Source organism: Melanerpes formicivorus, unplaced genomic scaffold (genome assembly GCF_026170545.1).
Source record: "Melanerpes formicivorus ecotype bairdi unplaced genomic scaffold, bMelFor1.0.p_v2 SCAF_54, whole genome shotgun sequence".
In the NCBI taxonomy this organism is placed as follows: domain Eukaryota; kingdom Metazoa; phylum Chordata; class Aves; order Piciformes; family Picidae; genus Melanerpes; species Melanerpes formicivorus.
This window is the reverse complement of record NW_027142406.1, coordinates 289,665-303,068: the sequence shown is the minus strand read 5'-3', so window position 1 is coordinate 303,068 and position 13,404 is coordinate 289,665. Positions and strand designations below refer to the sequence as shown.

General features: G+C 46.0%; 1 protein-coding gene across 6 annotated transcripts in view; it reads right to left on the bottom strand.

Annotated features, from left to right (window-relative positions):
• The window catches only part of ATXN7L1 (ataxin 7 like 1), a 137,154-nt gene that overhangs the window by 72,303 nt on the left and 51,447 nt on the right, over positions 1-13,404 (bottom strand). The window lies entirely within an intron of this gene.

Here is a 13,404-nt window from a genome sequence, read left to right as displayed (position 1 = left end):
CACCACTAAAAAGAGCCTGTTCCCATCCTCATGATCTCCACCCTTCAGTTATTTATACGCATTTATAAGATTTCCTCTAAGTCTTCTCTTTTCCAGTTTAAACAGCCCAAGGTCTCTCAGCTTCTCCTTGTAAGAGAGATGCTCTAGTCCCCTCATCACTTCATGGCCCTCCATTGGACTCTCTCCAGTAGTTCCCTGTCCCTCTTGAACTGGGGTGCCCATAACTGCATACAATAACCCAGGTGCTGCCTCACCAAGGCAGGGTAGTAGGAGAGGAGAACCTCCCTCAACCTCCTGACCACAGTGTTCTGGATGCTCCCCAGGACACCTTTGGCCTTCTTGGCCACAAGGGCACATTGCTGGCTCATGATGAACTTCTTGTCTGCCAGCACACCCAGGTCCTTCTCTGCAGGGCTACTTTCCAGCAGGTAAACCCCTAACCTGCTTTGGTGCATGGCGTTATTCCTCTCCAGAATGAACTTCATGAGGTTCACCTCTGCCCACATTTCCAGCTTGTCCAGGTCTTCCTGAATTGAAGTACAGCCTTCTGGTGTGTGTCAGCCACCTCTTTCAGTTTTACATCATCATCAGACTTGCTGAGAGTACTCTATTCCTTCATCCAGGTCATCGATGACTATCACAGAATGCTGAACAAGACTGGATCCAGTAGTGACCCCTGGGGAACATTACTAGCCACAGGCCTCCAACTACACCCTGCACTGTTGATCACAATCCTCTGTATTTTGTCAGCCAGTTCTCAATCCACCTCACTGTCTATTCATCTAACCCACACTTCCTAAGCTTATCTATGAGGATATCACAGAAGACAGTCAAAGTCTTGCTGAAGCTGAGGTAGACAACATCCACTGCTCTCCCCTTATTCACCCAACTGATCACACCATCATTAGAAGGCTATCAGATTAGTCAAGCGTGATATCACAGTATCAACAAGGTTGGAAGAGAGCTCAAAGATCATGAAGTCCAACCTGTCACCACAGACCTCATGACTAGACCATGGCACCAAGTGCCACATCCAATCCCCTCTTGAACACCTCCAGGGATGGAGACTCCACCACCTCCCTGGGCAGCACATTCCAATGGCGAACAACACTCTCACTGGAAAACTTTCTCCTCACCTCAAGCCTCAACTTCCCTTGGCGCAGCTTAAGACTGCATCCTCTTGTTCTGGTGCTGGTGGCTTGAGAGAAGAGACCAACCCCTTCCTGGCTACAACTCCCTTTCAGGTAGTTGTAGAGAGCAATGAGGTCTCCCCTGAGTCTCTTCCTCTCCAGGCTAAACAATCCCAGCTCCCTCAGCCTCTCCTCACAGGGCTTGTGCTCGAGGCCTCTCCCCAACCTTGTTGCCCTTCTTTGGACACCTTCAAGTCTTGATGGCCTTCTTAAACTGAGGGGCCCAGAACTGGACACAGTACTCAAGGTGCGGCCTAACCAATGCAGAGTACAGGGGCACAATGACTTCCCTGCTCCTGCTGGCCACACTATTCCTAATACAGGCCAGGATGCCATTGCCTTTTTGGTGACCTGGGCACACTGCTGGTTCATGTTTAGGCGGCTATCAATCAGCACCCCCAGGTCCCTCTGTTTGGCAGCTCTGCAGCCACTCCGACCCCAGCCTGCAGCTCTGCATGGGGTTGCTGTGGCCAAAGTGCAGCACCCGGCACTTGGACTTGTTGAATGCCATCATGTAGGATTCTGCCCATCGGTCCCCCTGCAGAGCCCTTCTGCCCTCTAACACATCAACATCTGCTCCCAGCTTGGTGTCATCTGCAAATTTGCTGATGACTGACTCAATCCCCTCATTCAGATCATCAATGAAAATATTAAAGAGGATGGGGCACAGCAGTGATCCCTGGGGGACACCACTGATGACTGGCTGCCAGCTGGATGTGGCACCATTCACCACCACTCTCTGGGTTCGGCCATCCAGCCAGTTCCTAACCCAGCACAGAGTGTTGTTGTCCAAGCCACGAGCTGACAGCTTAGACAGCAGTTTGCTGTGGGGGACGGTGTCAAAGGCCTTGCTGAAGACCAGGCAGACCACATCTACAGGCCTCCCCACATCCACCAGACGGGTCACCTGCTCGTAGAAGGAGATCAGGTTGGAGAGGCAGGACCTGCCCTTCCTAAATCCATGTTGGCTGGATCTGAGCCCTTGGCCATCCTTCAGGTGTGCAGTTATTGCCACCAAGAAAATCTGCTCCATCACTTTCCCTGGCACTGAGGTCAGGCTGACTGGCCTGTAGTTTCCAGGTTCCTCCATCCGACCCTTCTTGTGGATGGGCATCACAGTTTCCAGTCATCTGGGACCTCTCCAGTGAGCCAGGACTGGAGGAAAATGATGGAGAGCGGCTTGGCCAGGTCATCTGCCAGCTGTTTCAGCACCCTAGCATGGATCCCATTTGGTCCCATGGACTTTTGAGTGTCCAAGTGGCTCAGCAGGTCCCGAACTAAATTCCTCATGGATTTCTGGGGCATCACACTGCTCCCTGACCCCATCGCCCAGCTCCGGAGGCCACTCGTCCTGAACTCCTGCCTTGCTGTTAAACATTGAGGCAAAGAAGGTGTTCAGGACCTCAGCCTTTTCCTCATCTTCACTCACAGTGTTCCTCTCCAGGTCCAATAAGGAGTGGAGGTTCTTCTTGCCTCTCTTTTTAGTGTTAATATACTTGTAAAAATGCTTTTTATTATCTTTCACAGAGGTGGCCAGCTTAACTTCCAACTGGGCCTTTGCCTCTCCAATTTTTTTCCTACATAATCTAACAACTTCCTTAAACATATCAGGAGAAGCCTTCCCCTCCTTCCAAAGGTGATGCAGCTTCTTTTTTCCACTTAATTCCTTCAGGAGCTGCTTGCTCACCCAGGCCGGTCGCCTTCCCCGCCGGCTCATCTTTCAGCACATGGGAACTGCCAGTTCCTGTGCCTTCAAAAGCTCCTCTTTGAAGTAGGTCCAACCATCCTGGACCCCTTGGTTCTTGAGGGCTGCTACCCAGGGAACGTTGCGAATAAGTTTCTTAAACAAGCTGAAGTTTGCCCTCCAGCAGTCCAAGGTGAGGGTTCTGTTGGTGCTCCTCCCTATCTCCCTGCATATTGAAAACTTCACTATCTCGTGGTCACTGCACCCTAGGCCACCTCTCACGATCACGTCTCCCACCAGCCCTTCTCTACTGGAGAACAGCAGGTCAAGCAGAGCCTGTCCCCTGGTCGGCTCACTTAACAGCTGCATCAGGAAGCTGTCCTCCATGCACTCCAGGAATCTTCTGGACTGCCTCCTCTCTGCTGAATTAAGTTCCCAGCAGATATCTGGCAGGTTAAAGTCACCCACTAGGACAAGATCTGATGATCTTGAGACAGCCTCCAATTGCTTATAGAATATTTTGTCTGCCTCCTCATCCTGGTTGGGTGGTCTATAACAGACTCCAACCAGGATGTCAGATTTGTTAGGCTGCCCTCTGATTTTAACCCACAGGCTCTCAATCCCTTCATCCTCCACCTCAAGCTCTGTGACAGAGAGTGACTCCCTAATATAGCGAGCCACCCCTCCTCCTCTTCTCCCTCGCCTGTCTCTCCTAAAGAGCCTGTAACCCCTCAGTGTAGCACTCCCACCATGTTTCTGAAATGGCAACTATATCATAGTCACCCTGGTGGACCAGGACTTCCAGCTCATCTTGCTTATTGCCCATGCTGCATGCATTGATGTACCTGCACTTCAGCTGGGCTCTCGATTTCTCAATTGACCTTAATTTATGTCCCACTCTCTCCACTTCAGAGGGACTGATTTCCTCACCCACCTCCTTCAGACCTAGTTTAAAGCCCTCTTAATGAGCCCTGCCAACTCTAGTGCTAGGACTCTCTTGCCCTTTCCAGATAATTGCACCCCATCAGGATCCAGCAGGTCGGGTGCAGTAAAAGTTGCTCCATGATCAAAGAACTCAAAATTCTGCTGCTGGCACCATCCCTTGAGCCAGTTGTTGATGGTGTGGGTCCTCCTGTTCCTCTCAGTGTACTCCCCTGCCACTGAAGGAACTGAGCAGAACACCACTCACGCTCCTGCCCCACCGATCAATTGTCCGAGGGCCTTGAATTCTTTTTTAATCACCCTGGTGCCCTTCTGTCAATTTCCTCACTCCCTGCTTGTATTACCAGCAGAGGGTAATAGTCAGAGGGCTGGATTAGCTTTGGGAGTCTCCTTGCGATGTCCCTTACCTGTACCCTGGGTAGGGAGCAGAACTCCCTGTGGGATGGGTCGGGACGACATATGGGTCCCTCAGTACCCCCCAGGAGAGAGTCCCCAACAACTACAACCCTTCTCCTTTACTTTGAGGAGCTGGTCGTTATAGTTGGTAGGGACTGCTTGGCCTTAGGCATCTCCCCAGATGGCTGCTCCTTAGCCCTCTCATCCCCATAGCCCTCAGCCTGCAGGGCCTCATACTTATTATGCAAGGGCAATGGAAGAGGAGGAGAGGACCAGGATGGATTTCCCTTGCTACCCCTGAGAGGGACCTGTATCCACGCCTCCCTGTTTCCAGAGACCCTTCCCTCAGCAGGGGAGATCTGCAGAGCCTGCTCCCACATATCTAACTCCCTTTTGCTTTCCCTTATCCTCACTAGCTGACTATTCCAAATAAATTTACTCTTCTCCATGTGTTTAGAGTTGACCTCCAGCACCGTTCCAGGGTTGGAGGTGAGGTTGACTGGCCTTAGTTTCCTGGGTCCTCATTCTTGCTCTTTTTGAAGATTGGAGTGACACTGGCTTTCTTCCAACCCTCAGGAAGCTCCCCTGTTCTCCATGACCTTTCCAAAATGATGGAGTGGCAATAATCTTAGCTAGCTCTTTCAGCACTCATGGGTGCATCCCATTTGGGCCCATGCATTTGTGGGTGTCCATTTGTCTAGGTCATCTGTAACCCTATCCTCCTTGACTAAGGGAGAGTCTTCCTTCTTCCAGGCATTCTCTCATACCTCCAGAGACTGAAGCAAAGGTGGCATTCAGTAACTCTCCCTTCTCTGTACTTCTGTCATCAGCTCACCCATCTCATTCCACAGCAGGCTCACATTTTGCTAGTGTTCCTTTTTCTGCTGATGTACTCAAAACCCTTCTTGGTATTTTTTATATCTTTTGCCAGACTTAATTCTAAGAAGGCCTTGGATTTCCTTGTATCACCCCTACATAATCTAGCAATGTTCCTATATTCCTCTCAAGTGACCAGTCCCTTTCTCCACATACTGTGGACTTTCTTCTTTGAGTTTTTCCAGAACCTCCTTGCTCATTCATGAAGCTCTCTTGCCTAACTTGCTTGATTTCTTACTCACAGGGATGCAAGGATTTTGAGCTTGGAAGAGGTAGTGCCTAAACATTAACCATCTCCCTTCAGCATCTCTATCTTCTAAAGCCCTAACCCACAGAATTCTTCCAAGGAGGTCTCTGAAGAGGTTAAAGTTGACTCTCCCAAGTCCAGGGTTGCAATCCTACTTACTACCCTATATTCTATTCTCTCTATTATATACATATTTGTTCTACCTGGACTGTCCATGCACTGATTTACTACTGAAGTTCTATAGAAATGGTGCACAGGATGGCTTGTGACCAACAGTTTCACAGTAACTGTCATTATGCTGCAATGACATGGACATGACAGACCCACATAACCTGCACATATATATCTGTGCAAGAACTCTATCTTAGACTTTCCTTGCAGACAAGAGACAGAGCTTAGTGTCACAGCTGTGCCTCCATCTTGAGAACAAGATTTCCGATAGACTGTAAAGATAAAGGGAATTTTTTGTGTGCTTTCAGCTACTAGGGGTGTCCAATTTAAATGAAAGTTGCAGTATTCTAGGCAATTACACAAGTAAAACTGTACAAATACGGTACACATAAAACATTAAATTCCTTCGCCTCCCCACTCCTGCCAACAGAAAGAAAAAAACCAAACAACAAAGATTCTTGTCAGTCTAGGTGCTACTGTTTCCATATTTAAGAAAAAAGCAGGAGGGACGAGATTAAATTTCATTATTTTAATTGTTTTATACAGTGAAACCTAACCATGTGACAACTAAGAGAGTTTCTCAATCAATAATGATATCATATAACAAGTTTGACAGAGCTCTGAAAAAAGACAATCACATATTGGAAGAAGAATGACTCAAAACAATGAAGAGGGTGCAGAGGAGGACCATGAAAACGATCAGGGGGTTGGAGCACCTCAGCTACAAGGACAGGCTGAGGGAGCTGGGGTTGGTCAGTCTGGAGAAGAGAAGGCTCCAGGGAGACCTAATAGCGGCCTGCCAGTCCCTGAGTGGGGCCTACAAGAAGGACGGAGAAAGACTGTTTATAAAGGCCTGTAGTGATAGGACAAGGCACAGTGGCTTCAAACTAGAGTGGAGTAGATTTAGATTGGATGTTAGGAACAAGCCCTTTACAATGAGGGTAGTGGAACACGGGAACAGGTTGCTCAGGGAGGTGGTTGGGGTCCCATCCCTGGAGATATTCAAGGTGAGGCTCGACAGGGCTCTGGGCAACCTGATCTAGTTGAGGATGCCCCTGCTTACTGCAGAAAGGGCTGGACTAGAGGACCTTTGGAGGTCCCTTCCAACCCAGACCATTCTGTGGTTCTATGAAAATGTCAATGTCCCTGAAGGGCACAAGAGCACTCCCCCTGATAAAAGGAACGTGATGGATAAAACAAACAATTACAAAACCCTGAACAGCTGTATTTAATAAGAATCAAGGCACTGAATAATTGAAAACAAATAACCCATCAAATGAGACAGTGATACCCATATCAACAGGAACCACCAGTGGGCACTTGCAGCCCAGAGAGCCAATCACATCCTGGGCTGCATCGAGAGAACTGTGGCCAGCAGGTCAAGGGAGGTGATTCTTCCCCTCTACTCCACTCTGGTGAGACCCCACCTGGGGTACTGTGACCAGTTCTGGAGCCCTTATTACAAGAAGGATATGGACGTGCTGGAACATGTCCAGAGAAGGACCACAAGCATAATCAGAGAGCTGGAGCTCCTCTGCTATGGAGACAGATTGAGACAGTTGGGGCTATTCAGTCTGGAGAAAAGAAGGCTCAGAGGAGACCTTATTGTGGCCTTCCAGTATCTGAAGGGGGCCTACAAGAAAGCTGGTGAGGGACGTTTTAGGATGTCAGGTAGTGATAGGACTAGGGGAAATAAAGGAAAAATAGAAATGGGTAGATTCAGATTGGATGTTAGGAAGAAATTCTTCACCATGAGTGTGGTGAGACACAGGAACAGGTTGCCCAGGGAGGTGGTAGAAGCCTCATCCCTGGAGGTTTTTAAGGCCAGGCTGGATGTGGCTCTGAGCAACCTGATCTAGTCTGAGGTGTCCCTGTCCATGGCAGCGGGGTTGGACCTAGATCCTTGAGGTCCTTTCCAACCCTAACAATTCTATGATTCTATATCAAAATCCTTACACAAAAAAAGACAACAGCTAGTAATGTTTCAGCTAGCGTTAAGAAAGCAAGTCATCCTTATTCATACTGCAAGCTCAGCCTTCTCATCTTTAATTGTGGTTCATTAAATTGCAACACACAACTGGTGCAATGGAAAATAGAGTAATTGCAAATATATAGCCTCTCTGGTTAATGTTCAAACACCACATCCTCTTGGCTCAAGAAAATGTATACCATTGAAGAAAAAAACAGCAAACAAACAACAAACAAAAATCTAGCAGAGGGGGTAGGACACCTACGTGGATAAGCAAGGAGCTGCCAGAATAATTCAAATGGAAGAGGGAAGTCTCCAATAACCGGAAAAAGGATCTGAGCACATATAGAAATATAAAAGCATAATAACAAAGCCTGTTGAGATGCAAGAAGGAAGGCCAAAGCTCTCTTGGAAGTAAACCTGGCTCAGGAGGTGAAAGATAACAGGAAGGGCTTCTTTAAATACATCAATAGTAAAAGAAATAATAGGGGAAAATGTGGGTCTATTGTTAAATGAGGTGGGAGACATGGTGATGGACAATGCTGGAATTACTGACTGCCTTCATGGCCTCAGTCTTTACTTCTAAGACCAGCCCTCATGAAATTCAGACACTAGAAGGAAGAGAGCAAAACTAGATAGAAGAAGAGTCTTCACTGGTCAGTATGGACTGGGAGAGAGATCACTTGGATGGAATGAAAATGCACAAATTGATGGGCCCTGATGGGGTGCACACACGAGTGCTGAGGCAGCTGTCTGCTGTACCACTCTCCATCATTTTTGAAAGATCATGGAGAACAGGGGAGGTGCCTGAGGACTGGAAAAGGGCCAGTGTCACTACAGTCTTCAAAAAGGGCAAGAAAGAAGACCCAGGCAACTACAGACCAGTCAGCCTCACCTCCATCCCTGGAAAGGTGATGGAGCAGCTCATTCTGGAGGCCATCTCTAACCACATGAAAGAAAAGAGGGTTATCAAGTATAGACAGCATGGGTTTACTACGGGGAAATCTTGCTTGACCAATCTGATAGCCTCCTATGAAGGCATGACCAAATGGATAGATGGAAGAGCAGTGGATATTGTCTATCTTAACTTCAACAGGCGTTTTTCAAGAAAAGTGTGTCCAGCAGGTCTAGGGAGGTTCTCCTCCCTCCCTGCTCTGCCCTCCTGAGACCACACCTGGAATAATGAGTCCAGTTTTGGACTCTCTGGGTCAAGGGAGACAGAGACCTGATGGAGAAAGTCCAATGGAGAGTTACAAGGATGACTGGGGGACTGGAACACCTCTGTCATGAAGAAAGACTGAGAGCCCTGGGGCTGTTTAGTCTAGAGAAGAGAACACTGAGAGGAGATCTTACCCAAGTCTGTAAATATCTGAGCAGTGGGTGTCAAGATGAAGGTGCCAGGCTCTTTTTGGTGGTGCCCAGTGACAGGAGAAGGAGCAATAGGTACAAACCAGAACACAGGAGGTTCCACCTCAACACGAGGAGACACTTCTTTACTTCTTTAGGTTGGATGTTAGGAAGAAGTTCTACACAGAGAGAGTGATTGCCCATTGGAATGGGCTGCCCAAGGAGGTGGTGGAGTCGCCGTCACTGGAGGTGTTCAGGAGGAGACTTGATGGGGTGCTTGGTGCCATGGGTTAGTTGCTTAGGTAGGCTGGATTGGTTGATGGGTTGGACGTGATGATCTTGAAGGTCTCTTCCAACCTGGTTTATTCTAAATTATTCTAAATACAGAGAGGGTGCTGGAGTACTGGAACAGGCTGCCCAGAGAGGTATTGGAGTCTCCTCTGGAGACTTTCGTAAGCCGCCTGGATGCATTCCTGTGCAGTCTGCCCTAGGTGATCCTGCTTTGGAAGCAGGATTGGACTAGATGGTCTCTGGAGATTCCTTCCACCCCCTAACATTCCGTGATTCTGTGACTGTCTTAGGAAATAATTATGATACTGAAGGGAAAATAACATCTTTATCTTCTTCAGTGCTGCATTACTTTCTAGTTTGGTTTCTTGGTTTGGTTTTGGTTTTCTGGGAGGGTATTGGCTTTTGTTTCATTGGTTAGTTGGGTTTTTTTAATGATGCTTATGTAGTCTAACAGAAGGATAACAACGAGTATCTTTTCCCAACTTCCACGAGAACATAATGATGTCAAACCAAGGACTTAAAACTCAGAAGTAATGAAAATCAAGGGTACAATTGTCTTATTTAAGGAATAAAAAAAATCTACTTATTGATCAGAAGACTGTTAGAGTAATCTTAGAGAATAGATAACAACAAGTGTCCAATAAATAAAGCAGCAAAAGAAGAGATCTTCATAGTCATTTCTCCTTGACAAAGCAAATTCACCTCTGTATGCTATGACTTCCTCAGATGGGGATCTTAACTATTCAGTTCACTAAGATACCCTCCTGTGGCAGTTTTAGGCTATGCCTTTAAAATTTAGCTGCAGATTTTTGAGCAGAAGAGTGGAGAAATATAAACAAATCCACAGTTGGGTGTAAAAAGGAAAACAAGAGATTATTCTAAAATAATTTCATTGGCTAGATGTGTGAAAGGGGACCCTTAGCAGTCTTGTTTCCCACATTCATTCCTTTCTTTCCTGGGAGGATTTATCACTAGTAGCTAACCTTGCAGATAAGGCTAACAGAGATCTCTAACATCTCTTTTCTCTTTTCTTTTAATTAAGCAGAGGAAAAAGCAGGGGAGGGGAAGGTTGGGGGGAAAGCAAGGAGGTTGTTTCCTGTTCAGGGGGGTTTCCTTGCTGTTTTCACCTTGTAAATATCTGTATAATATTGTAAATACTGTATATTTGTACACATTCATTGCATTCCATTGTAGAGTGTAGTTTTGCTTTTAAATATAGTTTCCATTTGCTTTCCCCGACTGAGTTGAGCGGAGTTTTTGTTAATGCTTGTGGGCAAAAACTACCACACCTCCACAGATTTGGACATCGTTACAGAGTATGTTTGGAAATTGTCTTTGATGGTTTTGCTGCAGTTATTGCTTAGCCAAGCTGCAGTATTTAGCTTGGCTAAATACTTCTCCCCAACTTTACTTTTAACACTTGCCCATCACTAATTTACTGCCTCATAATAAAAAGTCAAGGTCTCTACATTAAATGTGCTAGAGCTCTCTTCTGTAAGAGATTTTCCTTTCAACAGGAAAAGACCAAAGTTAACAAGCCTATGATTGTATGGATTATTTAAAAAGAAACAAACTGTCCCCCCGCCAAACCCCAAGAAAACCCCAGAACAGCCCACAACAAAACCAAACCACCATCAACAAAAAAAAACCCAAAAAACTGAGAAATGTACCTGATTCTCTTTAGTCCAGTAAACGATAAGGAAGTGTAAGAATATGAAGCCCTACTCTCTTCAGGGCTAAAGAAATGTCTCTTGGGAGTTGGTACAGGTTCCATCTTAAGTAACAGACAGACTGTTAGAAAATAGACGTTAACCGAAGACCTATGGAGAGAGCTCAGCTGCCACCCTGAAAATCTCCTAGAACACAGATATATTGGAGAACACTGAAACAATCAGCAAGAACATTATTGTACTTCAGAGCTACAAAAACACTACATTTGTAGTGTCTTGAGAAGTACTCTATGTTTGCTGAAGTCGGCATTTGAGAACAAAGTCTCAAAACTAAAATTCTCCACATGCCAAGTAGAGAAATGCTACAAGCTGCATAACTAGACTGGCTCCTTATACAAACTTGTGGTGGTTTAGGCTGGGTGCTGGCCCGGATACGACTGCACAGGTGACACCTGGGAGGTCCCAAAAGGGTCCAGCCCACTGGGTGGTCACAGCAAACCAGGTATTTCACCCACAATCCTCTGCTCCCCTATAAAACATCCACGTGGGGTCTTCGCTCTCTCTTTCGTCCCCGGCTGCTTCCTAGGTAAAATGGCTGAGCTGCCTGGCCCAACCAGGCCCAAGGCTGGGTTGGGGGGTGGAGAAAGAGCCCTGGGGGTGTTTTGGGTGTACCTCCAGGTGGGGATGGGACATTCTTGGGTATGTTCTGGGATCTCTCTCTTTTGTCACGGTGTTTGTGGTTCTCTGTAAAACTTTCATTGTTGTTTTTTACTGGTTTTCCATTTAAACTATCCACCAATTTTGCAATCTGTTTGTCTGAGTCGTTATTTCTGCCCGTGGTGGGAGAATTTGGTCTCCCAAACCACAACAAAACTACTTTATGGAGAAATAAATACAATACATTTATTTTTTTTAAAGTAAGAATAGCGTAAGAGGGACATAGATCTGTTGGAACAAGTCCAGAGGAAGGCCACAAAGATGACCCAGGGGCTGCAACACCTCTGCTGTGAGGACATGCTACGGGTACTGGAATTGTTCAGCCTGGAGAAAAGAAGACCTTAGAGCTGCCCTCCAATACCTGAAGGGATCCTACAGGAAGGATGCAGAGGGACTTTTTACAAGTGTCCACTAATAGGACAAAGGGAAATGGATTTAAATTGAAGGAGAATAGGCTTAGATTGGATCTTAGGAAGAAATTCTTCACTATGAGGGTGGAGAGACTCTGGAATGGATTGTCCAGAGAGGTTGTGGATGTCCCCTCCCTGGACATGTGCAACACCAGGATGGATGGGGCCTTGGGTAACCTGGTCTAGTTGAGAGGCAGCCCTCCCCATGGCAGGGAGGTTGGATTAGATGATCTCTAAGATCTCCTCTAGCATAAGCCGTTCTATGATTCTATGATGGTATTGTACCACTGCAACAAGTTACTCAAATGAACTGGCTTCAGAAGCAAACACCACTATTTCAACCCTATTGTTGATGACATTAGTATATGCTGTTCTCTAAGTGCATGATAATGCTAAATGACCATAATAAATTATTTATTTATATATGGTTTATCTAGCAGCCTATCACAGCAAGTCTCTTTTTCAGTTGGGCTTATGTCCTATGTACATAAATGGTTTAATCCTTACAAATGGATATAAATGTTTATCTCACAGATACAAGGACATGAAACTGCTCTTAAAAACAATTAAATATTTCTCTGACTAGCCTCTCCAAGGCTAGAACAAATGTACTACTGTGCAACACTGAGCTTTGAGTTATGTTTATTACAAAGACTCTGAAGTCCAGCAAGCTAGTCCTCTAATCAGCCAGTCTCTTACCTTCCTGATTTCTGCTGGTCTAAGGTTGTAGAATGAATAGCTTCCTATTAAAAAAGCCTGGACCACAACCAGATTTCCCCCCTTTTTCTGCTTGATATTCCAGGAATCGAACCCTTAAATGTTTAATAACCACATCTGTGTCTATAACCTTCACAACTTCCCTGAGATATCAAGGATGGCTGCCACAGGTCCAAAATTAGAGTCAAATGACACAGTGGGTCCTCTTACTCTCTGGTAAAAGGCAAATGGCAGCAAGGGCTCAAGAGAAGTGTTACAAAAATGTTTGCTAAACTAAGCATTCCACTGGTGCTCCAAAGCCAAGACCTTCAAGCTATGATGCAGGGAACCTAGAAATATAATGCTTGTCTGGCATGGGTTTAAAACCTTCTGAGAGAGTATGGACCTGACCTTACCAGGGATATTAGAAACAAAACACACTTTGTGGGAGATTCTGGGATTGACCTCTACAAGTCCTTGTCAGTAGCAATAAAGACTACCCATGACACAGCCATCAAGAGCCAAAAAACCAATGGCGGGTCCTAATACTTCCTCATTTTATTCTTTGTTATGATTTTAAAGCTGCATGTCAAGACATATAATTAATGCATTTTATAGTAAATAGGACAGTCTAAAACAGCTCAAAGTCTACTGACAAACATGTTCAGTATCATTGAATTTACAGGCATACTGCTGCATAGCCTCACTAAGTAAACAAAATCTGATCCAAACTGATTGTGATAAAATTCTCAGTAAAGCTGAAAATCAATTGTTGCTGCTTCACAGAAGAGCCCAGCA